The sequence below is a fragment of the Embiotoca jacksoni genome, unplaced genomic scaffold (genome assembly GCF_022577435.1).
Source record: "Embiotoca jacksoni isolate LCO1_2020_lvr unplaced genomic scaffold, fEmbJac1.0.p SCAF_13, whole genome shotgun sequence".
In the NCBI taxonomy this organism is placed as follows: Eukaryota; Metazoa; Chordata; class Actinopteri; family Embiotocidae; genus Embiotoca; species Embiotoca jacksoni.
Genome location: NW_027185263.1, coordinates 5,554,350 through 5,570,146, shown reverse-complemented (window position 1 = coordinate 5,570,146; position 15,797 = coordinate 5,554,350).

Sequence of the window (15,797 nt, the reverse complement as noted above, 5' to 3'; positions counted from 1 at the left end):
CAGTGTTTTAGTTTTATGGGCACTCCAGAAATATGTCTGCTTTGTAACAGAACAGCCTGTAAACCACTTTGATGTCCTCAGTCTAATGATAAATAGAAGCACATTAAGGTTGATTTGTACATTCTAACCACAATTGGCATGTTGAGCCTTTATTTAGGCCACAAACAAGAAAGAATAAATCATTGATAGGCAGCTGCTCTACGCTGGCATTGTTCAGTTGGCATACTACTCATTACTCATTCAAATAATAGCATTATTTAACCAGTTACACCACTGTAAGTGGAGATGAATCACTTTCCACTTCCTATTTTTTTAATTCAGCTCTATCAAAGGTACTTTTTCACAACTTCAAAGCTGTCAAAATAATACATGTAAATATCTCAGTTAAGGATTTATCAGAACACACATTTCTTTTGCTGGAGGCTAGTTGCCTCTTCCTGCTTCCTCCTGCACCAAGCCAACACAGTTACAGGAAAAACACAGGAAAATGTGGTGGTCCTCCAAATCAACTCATGGCAAAAAAATCAAGCAAACCCAGGTCCCAATTTTTTTTTTTTTTTTTTTTTTTTTTTTTAAACCAGATCGTTTCTTGGAGTAGTAACTCGATGGATTGGCTTCTAATTGTAGCGTAGGTGGTTGGATCTCTTGGTCCTTCTGTTCGAGACCCCAAATTGTGTCTGTGGTAAGAAATTATGTCATTTTTGAAAAACGAGTCAAATAACTAATATAGTTACTTCATTTGAAATGTCAATTACTATAGTGGCCACTTGTGAGGAGAAAGATCATATTATCATCAAATGTAAAGGAGCAATGTGCACAACACTGTTTGTATCGTACAGCGATCAATCAGCTCTCTCTGGAATTAGTAGCTGTTGAGCATTTGCTCGGCATGTGGTTGCTAATGGTCTGAATGCTCATCTGTGTAGTGTTGCATTTGTGTACGTGGGTGTGTAGAATAATGTGAGTGACTGAGGAAGTCAATGTTAATGGGTTTGATTATTTGCTCAAGCATGTCAGACGGAGATCATACACTAACTTCTACAACAGCTCCCTCTCACACACATACGCACACGCACGCACGCGCACGCACGCACATTTATACCCACACAGTGGTTTAATTCCTCCTCAGCATTAAGCTTTTAGAAAGCAACAGCAGCGGTTAAGGCATGACAGCTCTCAGGGGACCTTCAGGGCAGCTCAGCAGAGCCCTCTTTGTGACTACAGATTACCTCCTATTGCATTTCTTTTCCAGTAACAGAAGGCCCTTCCTGGCCTCCCTCCAGCCCACACCTTGTTTCATTCGCATTTCCCTCTCTCTCGGTGTCATTCCCTCTCCATCTATCCATCTGTCCATAACGACCCCATCCTTAACCACCCTGTGGGAACCTATCAGTTCAACGATTTCTCCTCAAGCTACTGTCGACGTTTGGCATGAAGGCACAGGAAGTCAATCCCCTCAGAAACCTGTGGTGTCAATCCCGGATGCTTTGTCTGAAATAATTAGGACTTTCATTAGCATTAGGGAGCAGGGCTCTATTCGTTGCCTGCTTAGGCAAGGGTTCCCATAATTGGCGTCTAGAGCTTGAGAGGCTCACCTCCCCCGACGCCAGTTTCAGAAAGCTGGATGTCTCAGATGCCATGTTTTCCCAGGCCCTATCAAGCTTGCACAGGAGAGCTGCTTCCTAACTTGTCTCTTTTCGAGGTAGCGTTTAAAAGTTTGATACTACCTCCCCCCCCCTCCCCACCACTGTCTCTCTGTGCCATTTCCAGCAGCCACTCAAAATGAAGTCCTCCTGATCTGTCTTTCAACATTTTATTTTGTCATTCTCCAGACATCGATGTGAAAAAAAGAGGAAGGTACACCAAGTCTCTTTTTGACACGCTGCCAGAGAAAAACTTCTGAAAACTTTGTAGGTGTTGAAAATAGCAGTAGCGCATTCCCCACACATCTTGTTCCCTGTATGTTGTGGAGCAGTCACCCATATTGTAACTCACTTACATGTATTTACATGTTTTCTTGTTAATGGAAGAAACTGTCGTCACAAATAGTTTTGTTACCTCGCTGAAAATAAGGATGTCGACGTATGACGGTGTTGACAGGAATTTAAAATTAAGAATATTACCAACAATCAGACTCTTATAAATCACTCAGTAATATATATTTTTTTTTAGGTAATATATTGCATATGGGCTTAAAAAAACTTGTGGCCCATCAAATTACACTTGAACATTTTTTTTATAATGAGATGAGATGTTAGAAACTTGACAGCATTGTCTATATTCAATCTGTAGGTTTTGCAACTTAATGCATTTTGACTTTAATAACAATGATAAATTTTGTAAATAAAATACAAACACTACACACAAACTATATATACAGAAAACTAAAAAACTAAATAAATAAAATAAATAAATAATAAACTAACCAACATACCATAAGACGTAAAATTAACCTTAAACTTTGCAATGAAAATTGGTCATTTACAAATATGCTTTGAATGACTAAATTTAATTAAAAAATGGGGTTTTCTTTCATTAACTTAAAAATAACTTCAGAACTTGATTTTGACTTTTCCTATCCTTTAAAATTTTAAAGGTTTTCTTTTATCTTATGTTGCTCATCACACCATCCTCACTCTTCAACATGCGGTCTTTGTGTGTGATGTAGTACCACTTTCTTTTTTTTGAGTTCCTTAGTTAAAAAAAAAAAAAAAATAGTTTACAAAAAATAACAATTTCTTCAGAGATTCAATGATACACTACTTATTTAAGGAGTGGCACAGTGTTTCCATTATAAAACACTGTGGGAAAACCTTAAAGATCCAAATATAGCTTATCCATTTAAAACTTGTGTCTCTCCCAGTGTTGGTCTGCCTGGATGTGAATTCTGCTGTCACACATGGCATCAAACCTTACCACCAAACATCTAAAACCATTTGTCAACCATAGGTTAATGATTGCTGGTCCCTCGCTGACCATATTCGTCTGGAACAAATAATTACCATGAATTCACTCAGACTCAATGAACGCAAGTTCTTGCTCTCTGTTTAATAACATATTAATTCAATGAAACATAATGTCATATCACGTGTTAGCCAGAATTTTCTACGACATGAAATACAAAATGTACTTACTTACACGTGTTGTAAGTAAGAAGGAGCGTCATGTATAAAAAATGAAACACATTAAGACAAGCTTAAGAGAGCAGGCTCGCAGTAGGTTTCTAAATGCTTATCAGCCCAGAACATTGACCAAATGATGAAGGAGTTGGCTGTGGAAGAACAGAGAAAAACAGAGGCAAAAGAGCCTATGAAATAAACATTACAGCTTTTCAAAATATTCTGTCATGAGGGAGATAGGGTGGTTCTGTTTTTACGCCGATTGACAGGTCAGAGTTATTTTACTTTTCCAAAAAAATCAGCGAAAGAATCTGATCAGTTTACATCAGCATATGAACTGATGTTGTGTACCCTCTGTAGAGTTGCATTCAGTCTGACTGTTAAAACGTTAAGACATGATATAATATGTTGGACTTCATTTGCACATTAATCCTGTGTAATGAGACCATGCATTGTTACTCTTTTGTATATGTCTTCTTGGAGTTTTATGCTATGGCAAGCGCTGTACATTTGCAAGTTAATGTTTTGCAGTCCAATAGGGAAGGAGATTGTCCACTTTCTGATATGGCAGATTTTATTTGAACATTTTAACTAAAAGATATAATAAGTTACTGAAAATGTATGACCACTTCACTGAATAGCCATTTGTATGAAGAGCTTTAGGGTCGCAGAGGTAAAAAAATCACTTGTGCTGATTTATTGTATGTTTACCTACAGCACGACTACATTTGTCTGTGTATCCAGCTGTTTAAGTCACCAGAAAGTCCCTCCGGCAAACAATTAGAAAACTTCTTCTCTGGCAAAGAGCTTCAGGGCATCCACACCAAAATCCATTCATCAATTAACATTTACAACTCAAGTTATTTGTTTTCTGGTCTGCATTATGGTTTCAACATGACAACAGTCATTTTGTCTTGCTTCACTGTTAAACAGCATTAACTAACTAACTAATGACTTTTCAAAAAAAGCTTGGCTACTTTGACTCACTTTTCTCTTTGCTTTAACATTCAAATAAAATGTTAAGATATTAGAAGTGGGTCAATCTCATGAGATCAAATTACTGGTCACTATTGTGTATTTGCACATCAGTATGTCATTACCAGGTTCTGAGACCTGTTAATTTGTGTCATGTAACACGTCTTCTTTTAGAGCTGAAAAACTGTTGGCCTCCCTGGCAAACAGAATACTGCCATATGGGCCTCATCCATTTTAGGGCACTCTTAATTTTCATCTCAGAAAGATGTCATCCTTGGGACTCCAGGGCAATGAGTGGCTGAAGACTGTACTTGCAATGAGAACACCCAGTGCATCTCAGTGGGAAACTAATTGGCAGTCTTGATTCTGCAGTGGAAAACACTGCATGGGCTCAGGAACACTTCTGACAACCATTGTCTGTAAACAATTCATCATTTCACCCACAAATGCAGTCCACAAATGCCACCGCCCTCTCTGGGTCTAAGCTCATTTAAGACTGACTGAAGCAAAGCGTAAAACTGTCCTATGGCCTGACAAATCAAAGTTTGAAATTACTTTTTGGAAATCATGGACACCGTATCCTCCAGGCTAAAAAGAAGAGGGACCATCCAGCTTGTTATTAGCAGTCTATTTTCAATTAAAAATGGGTTCACATAATTTTCAAATCATTGAATTCTGTTTTTATATACATCTTACAATGTGTCCCAACTTTTTTCAAAATGTGGTTCTAAAATAGTCACTATTATATGTTTAACTACTATACAAATTGAGTAAAAATGAAACACATTTCCAAGAACAGTAATAACTTCATTTTGTTTTACAAAGGTAAATCATATTAATCAAGCTGCTGTCAATAATCAAATCAATTTTAGATGTTAAATGCTGCAAAATACAAAAGTAGAAATAAAGAATGCATTTCCAGAACTACACTTGAATAAAACTAAATGTGTCTTTAAAGGTTCAATGATTATAGCCACATTTTGGGATTTTATTTTGAAAACTACACAGGAAAATCTTTAACACCTCATTAATGACCCTCTATGGGTCCTTAGGGAGTTAATTAGCATGCTTCAAAAAGTGTATTACTGTAAAACTCGCCCATTCTTACCACACTCAAAGGGCTGTGGATAATAGTGTGTTCCTCATGCATTCCTTATTTATATGTGCCTTGGTTGCCACTACATACATTACCTTTAGTGCTCCAATACTGGTCCCCATGTGTTTTTTTTCCCTAATAATTCTGTGCAGAGGTTGAGGTTTTGGGGCAAGAAAGAAAGTGGAAACATTTTTTTACATGAAAGTCAATAGTGATTTTCTGCTCAGCGATTTTGGGGAGAAGACTACAATACAAAACAACTACATTATACAATGTAACACTTTCTGTACTGTAATTACAGACACATTACATTAACCACTACTTTCTGAATGTGACTGACTGAAAGGGATCAGGTAAGGTGGGTAACCTGTGGCCAAGTACTTTGAGAGGCACATTTTTGTTCCAACCTTCAGAGAGAACTTGAGTTTCTTCTCATGACTCTTGAATTTCTCCTGGAGAGTCGGCTCATATTAAGGCTTTTGAAAAAGCTACATGTCCACCATTCGCTGAGCTACACTTTGGTTCACTTGACTATTTCCATTATTGGACCACTGATGGTGTGTCAGATTTATAGGCGTGGGGTTCATGAAACTCAAAGAATTACTTTTACTTTTTGACCCATGCATGATGCCCTCAGTAGAAGTGGCAGTCCCTCTGCAAGACCAGTTAAAATGTCTGTGGAATTGAGCAGCATATTCTCAGAAACTGAAAACTACTGTAAATCCAGAAATGCCTCATTGGGACAGATCAGGCTCTCTGGTCGGCACAGGTCTCTTTGTCATACTTACAAAACCTTGTCCCACTATAAGAGAGCAGATATCCGGCGGACATCCCTCTGCCACAGAAAATTGGGTGATATCAAGCACTTATATGACCGAGACAGGAGAGCTCTCTGTGTTTGTGTGTCAGCACAAAGAAAGAAAAGGGAGGCAGGAAAAATATTCTTTAAAGTGGAGTCTAGCAGCAATAGTAAGTATAGATAGTTAGTGTGGGAAAAGAGATCCATGTATCTTGCTGATGGTTGCAGATGCCACTTTTTGCTTATACAATGGCTATATCTGGATAAAAATGGTCACATCTGAGGGAGTGTTTTGTATGTGCAAAAGAAAACTGTTGTAGAACATGGAAAGTGAAATAAAGCCAATAAAGACATGCCCTGACCCTAATCTTAATTGATCATATTGATGATTCCGCCAGAAATATATATCAGCGTTGTTAAAATGTTTGAAAAATTATGCTCAGCAATAAGAAGGTCTAATAAGGTTATATTAAACAAACTCAGAATTATGCTAAATTAGGCATTTCTGAAAAAAACTATTCATTAAAATATTTTACAGTGTCCCATTTTTGTTTGGAGATAGGGGCACTATTATTTTGATTATTTACTTTTGACATAAAATATAGGTTGCAATATGAAAGGCATAAATGAGATAGTTATTCTTAATTAATTGCAGTTAATTACCAGTGGTAATATTTACAAATGTAAAATAGTGTTTCATAAAGAAGACCAAGTATTGACCTGGTGCTTGACAATACAAAGTCATTTGTGGACATGTAATAATTAGGGTGTCTTGATGGTACAGCTTCATGACTGGCAATGGCGTTTATTTACCTTTTACAAAATTAAATTTTGATACACTGTACTATGTTTGAGATGTCATCTGTGTGTTCCTTACGCTGGCAGTGGGACTCAGTTCCTTCCTATACTGAGAGGCCATAGCTTACTTCACTGTTAGCCAGTTCATTGATGTCCTGTTTGGTAACATGCCTGCCTCCTAAGAGAGAATGGCCAAATAAGGCCATCTATCTTAGTCCAAATGAAAACTTTTAGCAGGTCAGTGGCAGCAGTGGCAACCAGCCAGCTGCTCACATCAGGTTGTTAGGGCCAGGAGCCTGACTTTAATCTCTGTGAAAGGATTGAATTTACAGCACTCCTGTTTCTGCACTGTGGCCCCCTGCAGCTTCCTCCAAACACACACTAACACACGCACACCTTCACATCTGCAGGGTGGAGCAAAGCTTCTGACAGCTTCACTAAACAAGCAGTATCCCTGTGCTAGTTGGCTCTATAGCTTTAGGCCAAGACAGCTGGTGTGTCTGTATACTAACAAGGTTCAGGGATTCTCTCATCTCCGACATCTTTTCTTTTTACTTTCATTTCACAATTACCATTAAGTAAAATGTGTTAATTGCTGTCATGCTTTTGCACTTTTTATTACTCAGAAGAAGTGAAGGACAGTGTGTCAGGCTCCTGTGTCTCTATATTCAGTAATGTATTTTTGCATGATCAATTAACAGCTATAATTTCCAGTTTTAGACAAATAGCAGATACAAATACAAGGCAGTATCATGCATTATTAAGTACAATTCCCCTGTAACACATAGTTTTTGCCTTCTCTTGCCCTTACAATGACCCACACTCTGTAAGGTGGGGTTAAAGAGTTTTAAAGGCAATTGATTATTCAGTTTTACCCAGATGTCATTGGACCAGGACAACGTGAGGACAACTTCAAGACAACTGCTGATTTGGGCTAATTATCATGTCTCCAAATGCCTTTGCCTCTAGCAATAACACGGGCAGTAATATGATTCACTTAGCTACCTACCAGCAGCTGTAGAAAAGGTGTCTGAAGAGCCAGGGTAGCAACAGGGATCTAAGATGTGTGTTGGTGTTCATCCACAAGCCATTGCCTGCCTTCTGGATGTGCTGAACCTTGCTCCCAAAGGGGCAGCTGTGAATGCTGGAGGCAAATGCACCTTCACATCTCTAACCTTTGCTGTCGCCAAAGGCATGAAACCATGATAACGTAGGGTTGGTGCCTTTCTAGGGGATTCAATGAAAAACTATAAAACGAGGGGGTAGGGACAACAATATTGCTGTTTGTGATTGCTTGTATTTCAAGGGAACCCACACAGTTAAATTATAACCAACTCGAAAAATAGCACGTGACAAGAAAATGAGTGAGATTTAAGAGGTTCGTAGCCAGGATTCAGTTGAATCCAAGTTGTGAGTTTGAAGGTTTTTGAATTATTAACTGCATCAGAATAGTAGAAAATACCTTGGATGAAATAACTTGTTTGTGGTGTTCATTATGAGTGAAGTTGAGAAAGCTCTTTGACAGCTTTTTATAAGTGGATTTTTCTCTTAAAATATTGACGATAGCAAGTACCTGTTTACATAGGAGTTTATTTTCCAGACTCAGAGACTGCTGGCAAGAGGATAAACGGCTATTTCTATAGTTCATAGCAGCAACAAAGCACTGTCCAATCTATTACAACCAGCTATATTAATATTCAGTGTAGGGAGAGACATGTTTCAGGTATAAACAGAGAAATGGAGCCACCCGTAATCATTATTTTTCCCACAAAGGAGAGAAACATTTTCAGCAATCTCCTTCCATTACAGTTTTATTAAATGCTCATTCACTATGGAGAGAGTTTGAAAAAGAAAAACAAACAGCCATGGGATAAATGGATGCACTAGTATTTAATCACTGGCTGCTTCTTAGAAAGCATCCATCACACTCCCTCCATCTGGAGAGTTAGAATATTTGTGCGAGAAATAAATGTCCATCACCTTCATCCCTCTGCTTGACTGTCCTCCTCCCTCAACATCAGAGATTAATCAGGTAGATAGAGATAGAGGAGTAAAGTGGAACTTGACAACCATCTGGACACCAAACTGCAACGTAATGCACACCAGGATGGAAAGGTGTTTAATCTAATTCAATAGCTGCATATCAAACCTAATCGGTCAAAAGCGTGTTTTGTATGTCAGCTGCAATGTGGCTTCTTTACATCTGTATACAGACGGTACACAGTTAGTGTCTAATTTTTCTTATGTTTTCATCCCCATAGGTTATTGGCCAACAATTCATCAAATTATTTACCTACAGAACCAGTAAAGGGGCTTTCTTTTGATTAATTTCATGTGACTGAAACATTTTACTGAAATCAATTCATGATCAGTCTTCATTTTATCAGCTCCATTTAGAAGGCGGTGAAGGTTTTTCATAAAGGTTTGTAAACAGATCTTCTATACTGAAACATTCCATATTTGATATTGGAGCTCAATAAGATGAAGATGGTTGTAATGTGCTGTGATCCAGTTGTTTTCAGCGTGGATGGAACAGAGGTTGAAAAGGGGTTTACATGTTAAAGATCTCTAAAAAAGTGACGAGTTAAACAGAGGCAGTTTGCAGTATTTACTTAACAGAAGCAGTTTTGTAGGCCAAAGGGTCACGTTGCAGAGGGAATGACGCACTCTTGGTTGAAATATGAGCATAATGAAAAAAAGAGAAGTGGAAATCTTAAGACTTCCAAAGTGAGGTTAGATGTGACAAAAGAAGAATGCAACTCATGGAATATTAAAATGCGGTGTCTGTCAGGCTGCACCTGAGGGGCCACAGCCCGTCATTACCACAAGGTTTTACTGGGAAGAGAGGGAGAGACCAAGTGATAAAAGGGAGACTAGTGTAACATTTCATTGAGTTTTATATAATTTCCCTCGCTCTGGGTAGGGCAGTAGTTTTAATAAAGAACCAATGCAACTTCACAGATTCTTGTCATCAAGTGTAATTTGCAATCTTCTCAGTAAAATTGTCACACACACCGTGTGTATGAAATAGTAAACACAAGATAATCATATACAGTAATGTATTATGTAACAATTTTTGGTACTTTTAAGCACTAACCATCAAGGAACATGACCAGGCAGGTATATGACTATACCTATGATCGTTCATGTTATTACTTCCTTACTTTACTTTTAGTGCTTAAATCTTTTGCACCAAACAAATGTTTCTGAGTAAAAGATTTAACGGGAAGCTGTACAGCTGCAACAGTAAAGACTTGTGGTTGCTCTTGGCAGGAATAAATGAAAAATTCAAATATGAATGTGAAGCTGTATTACAATATTGCTCGGTGTTCAAAATCCAGCAAACATTCAGTCCTAATATCACCCATACTACTACTACTACCACTAAATTAGTGTGTGAAGTCAAAGAAACATTAATTTTGAATTTGATATAGGACAACTATGGATTGACTGAAACCCCCCCCTCCCCCTCCCTCCCTCCACTGGTCTTGCATGAGTCGGGTACTACACCCCTGAATACTCCAGCCGAGGGAAGTGCTCACTTACCAGCAGTAGAAAACTGCAGCTGTTCTGGCAGCTTACAGGTGTGAATGTGGACTTAGATGAATGTAAACAGAGTTGGCAGAAGAGCAAGCATGCTCAGTCAACTGTCTATGACTTTCAACAGAATCATGTTGTCCTCTCTTATATAATGCAGGCTGTAATATTAATTTCAGTTGTTTCAAGCAGTGCAAATATGAGCTGAAATTTAACGCTTGTTGGTTGTGTATGACAAAACATGCTTTAACAGCTGGCTCGTTCAATTTTCATCAAACTTTTTTGGGGTTTAGTTGTCGGCTCCTTTACGCTTTAATTTTCATACTTGCTTTCGGGCTATATTTTGTCATCACTCAGAAATGTTTTTGTTACGCTCGTTGAGTGCAGGAGAAGAATATGCTTGATAGATATATATTAAATGTTGGTGCCGTCCCACGCAATGAAAGGTTCATGGTTTAAAATCCCAAACCCTTTTTATAGTTTCAGTCTCCACTTTATCAGAAACAAACAGCAGATGGGAAAGCTGTAGAGCACAAATGTTTTTCCTTTAAACAAAGTCATGTCATTGCTGATTGTTTTTCACGTTATTATTGTCATTTCCATCTTTTAGCCATGGGACTTTAAAGGGTCCACCAGCTGCAAAGCAGCTTAGGTCTACCAATAAAGTGCACCATCAATTTTGTGAAATGTGTCATTGCTGGTCTTTTTTTTTTTTTTTTTTTTTTTTTTTTTTTCTCCACACTTGGGTGTTCAAGACATTTAAGAGAAGGTCACACTTTTTGATACTGTGAGTGGCAGGCATACAATACAACAAGAGCGAAAACAACAACCAAGAAGCGAATTGAAGCAAATCTGATCAAACTCACATTAGCATCTTGAGTAATCTCATCAATCAATGCCGCCTTCCTGAGCATACTCCTAAAGGCCATTTAAAGCCCAAGGACTCTGTGGGTTTATTTTTGGGTTGAGAGTAAATAATGAAATATAAACCTTTTTAAACCCTTGACCTTTTGTCAGTGCCTATGATTTATCCTTTGACTTGACACAGTCATTTGAATTCAATGACTGTGCTCATCCCGACATCTGCTTTGACATTTATATTTATAAATGATTATATCAGACAGCAGACAACATTTTTCACTCATAGCTGTGACAACGGCTTCAGGATAATGCTGTTAGAATTGAGGGGGGAAATCGCAAGTGATTTGTTGACCTTGGTGGTGTTGTCGTCTCATCATTCAGATTTGACTTTGTCTAGACAGACACAAACATCATATGGATGGACAAAAGGAGGTGAAACACAAGAATGTGTGCACTTAAATATACACGTGTTCAGTCACATCAATAGACAGATATTTGATTTGTATTTATTCCCTTGAGACTCATGCTAATCTTAAGTATAGCTGACACACACTAGCTTAACGTAATGGCAATCACAGCATCCATCTATCCATGAAACTTTATACATTTATATTTACAGTCTTTGGACTGGAGAAAGAAAGGCTCCCTCTGAACTAATGTTTTACTGCCTCAAGAAGCTAGAAAATCTAAAATTGTTGTTGACCTTAAAACTCTAGAAACACTCAATTTGGTCCAAGGTTAGGAAAGTTGTCTCGAATCAACTAGCTTGAATCCCAAAACTTTCCCGACATGTTGTTCTGAAAAACATACGCATATGCTATTTCTTATATATAAACATTAATACTCACTCTTAAAACAAAAGCAGGCTGGGCAAGTGATAGACTCTCCAGCTGTTATATAAATCACATCCAGATGCCTACCCCGTCACTTCTCTCCCTGCCAGGCCGATTTGCAGGACAAGAAATTCCTGGAAAATGCCTATTTACATTTAAACATCATTTGGATGATACTTCAAGGCATGTATCATTGTTCTGTTTATTGTTTCTGTTTGAGTAAACATGGAGGGGTTTGTGTACTATTATATATATTAATTACCATAATACTGTATGCCCATATTATTTCTGTAGTACAGAAATCACAGAGGAGAAAACATGAAAGGTTGATCATTTTTGATGGTCATCAGCAGATCAATGAATTGACGTGTTAGTGTAAGCATGTTTGCCCAAGGTAATATGCTATTTCATCGAACGTCTGTATGACTGCCTTGAATTACAGCAGTATGTTTAGATATAAGTCGAAAATGGGAAAATTGTTAGCTGCGCTCTCTTTTTAGGCGTTTCCAAATTTGAGATGTAGTGAGAACATCATTACCATCGTCCACCTGAGCAGTGCTCGGATGGCATTTTCTCTGGAGGAGTTTGTGTGCGCGTGTGTGCTTGAACAGCAATTTTCCTGTTTTGGAGGCTCTAAATGGAGTTCTGAAGTGTCACTCTGATGGAGGACTCCTGTGAGAAGTGGTAGGAACGCCTGGAGGGGATGATTAAGGGTGAAGGATTTGTTTGACCTGAACACAGATCGTGTTTTGTTATTGGGTTCATATGCCAGCAAGGCAGTTCATAGTGTACCTGAACTAGTACATTTTCACCCGGACCGTAAGTGTAGCAGCTGCTTGAAGTTGTGGCAAAAAGGTCATTGGTGCATGCCATGGTGGCAACTCGAGTGTGCTATTGGACATATTTAGACCCAACCTTGAGCGTAAACATTTTGGGGCAGTGGAAGAAACACTTGAGAAAAATCCACCCCAGTCAAGGAAAACAGTGGATCCAGTTTTCATTCTTGCAAGTACATTTGGTTTATATTGTGCCATTAAAGACAGTGAAAGACAGGCTAAAATTTGTTTTCTTCACAAAATAAGAAGCTAAGACATCTGTAAGGACCTTGGAATAGAGCTGCGGCTCTACTAAATTGAAAGGCGGCAGCTAGGATGGTTCACGCATCTGATCAGGCTACCTCCTGGATGGGACCCTGTGGAAGTAGCAAGGGAACATCCAACTGGGAGCATAACATGCCTGCGGGATTATCTCATATGCCCTGGGAATGCCCCAGGAAATGTCTGGGGAAGACATCTTGGCCTGCCATGTTGCCACTATGACCGTATATGGCATTCACTCCAATGGGTATACCTAACAAATGTCCCTATGATCTCTCTGATCTTCATGTACACATTTCTTTCAAAATCCTGTTAAATATTTAAATCACATTTCTGAAGCTATCTTAAATATATATATATGTACTCCAGATTAGCAGGACTATGGTGCATGTGTCTGGTCTGTGTTGCCCCTATGGGTGTGACTCAGCATGTGCTTGGGTGAGTAACTGAGACCCGGGGCGAGTAGACTGCCAGTGGAGGAGATATCTAAGGCACGCAACAATGGGCCTTCAGCCCCGTGGGGAGAGGCAGAGATCCCGTTTTCTTGACTAGACAGGTCCGACACTGGAGCGACATCACCTAAGGGAGCCCTGGTAGGGTCAGTCACGTGGTGAGAGGTAGTCTCAAGGACAGTGTGGTCGAGAAGAAGTGGGCTCCACCAGCCATCTAAAGCATGCACGCACACATTTAGAAGTACAGCCAGCTGGACAGGATGTGCAGAAACTCGAACACCGCTCCAAATTCAGCCTCTGTCACACCAATTTCCTTCACATGTAAACAACTAATTTATCTGTTTTAGCTGCTGCCCTGCTGCGACAGAGTTTGAGTCTATACCTGGCAGGTGTTCTTTTACGAAGTTTAACTGACTGCCTTTCAGAAGAAATAAGGCAGAGCCCTAATTGGTTGTAATTTTGGTGGATTAAACAACCCTAACAAGCTGTTTCTGACATAGCTTTCACAAAAAAACATTGTTTTTCCTCAGGACTTGACAAATGTGTAATGAAGTGAAACTGTAAACAAGCCAAAACTTAGAACATTGCGGCTGTGCTTCAAAAAAATAGTTAACAGCCCTTTGTGTGACCATCCCCTGAACCATTCCTAGACCTGACAGATTAGTTCATCTACTCAGTTGATAGATTAGAAATGGCAGTTGCTGCAGGTACTGTAAGAAAAGCAGTGTTGTGCATGCGTGCGTGTTTGGTGGGGTATATATCTTTCATGCCCCTCCTATCACAGCATACTTCATCTTCACAAACATGTCTGCACATATGCTCAAAGGCTTATTTTGCATTTGGCATTTTTTGAAGGTCTCCATATGATTTTGTCACTGTATGTGCAGACGGCATGAGTATGTGCAATATTAATCTGACTCTCTAAATGAGAACCAATGCATCTGCCACTGGCGCTTCGGATACCGGCGACTGGAAAAGAAAAATTGACCTGTTGTCAAGATGGCTGAAAACTCACGTGATGAAACGTGAGCCTTCAGGGCGAGCTTGTGTCATGTCAACACAAGTCTTCACTGCTCTTATACAATACTGCTTCTGCAAAGCTTTGGAATAGCCATTAAGTCTTAAGTAGAATTTCATTAGGAAGAGTAGAATTTGTGTTATACTCATCTTTTTGCAGGAATCTACTGCAGGTTCATGTTTACGATCTTAATCAGTTTGTCATCACTCAAAGGAAGAAGCCTGGAATTGCAATGTTTTTATTCAGTTATTTGCTGTCCACTCTAGATGAAACTGAGTTATAGTAAATCAACTTTATGTTAGTTACAGTTGGGTTATGATGAAGTAACTTAAACATGCCAAAATGTTTCAGGAAAGAGGGCGATTTCAGCATTGGCATTGCACAATGTCAGATATGGAATTGCACAGTGTTGATGCCATTTTTAAGTACAATGCCGTGAAAAGGAAAGTGCAAAAGAAACAACTTTCATTGGTCAATTATACTCCCTACACAGAACCCCTGCTTGCTGGGGTTTACGTACTTGTTTCTCAACTCTATTCAGGGATTTAGATTGTTAAAATGGGTGGATTTTATTTTTTTTCCCCAAATTTGCAAGCTTTACAGCATCCAAGCATACAGTTCTATAAACTGGATATAAAGTCACATATTCCAGAGGACAGGTGGATAGAGTCAGTGCATCATATTCAAGATGGTATCTATGAAAACTCCTCTTATTCCTGACCTGTATCTAATTTTTATTTATATATACCGTGTGCGTGTGTGTGTGTGTGTGTGTGTGTGTGTGTGTGTGTGTGTGTGTGTAGTAGTAGTAGGAAATAGAAACAGCTCTCATATGTCTAACTGTCACAGCATGTTTGACTTTCGGCAACAATTTATATCCTACTACAAACGTGATGCGTTTACATTGCGAGTAGGGCGGAGATGTGTATAACATCGAGTCACCCCTGTCTGCGTGCTCCATCAATCCTGTCAAAGCTCACTGCCACAGTTCATCATGAATCCAAACTGTGAAACAGCGCTGGTAATGGTATTGGCCTGATTTAGCAGGCTTTGATTATTGTCTGATCGTCGCTCAATGCAAAAAGTGATGTAAAGGGGACTGGGCTTCATGTTTTCCTCGGTCTTATTTCATTAATCATAAATATCAATGAGACATGCATAATAGCAACACAGCATGAGGCTGCTTCACAGGGGCACAAAATGTGAGGATAC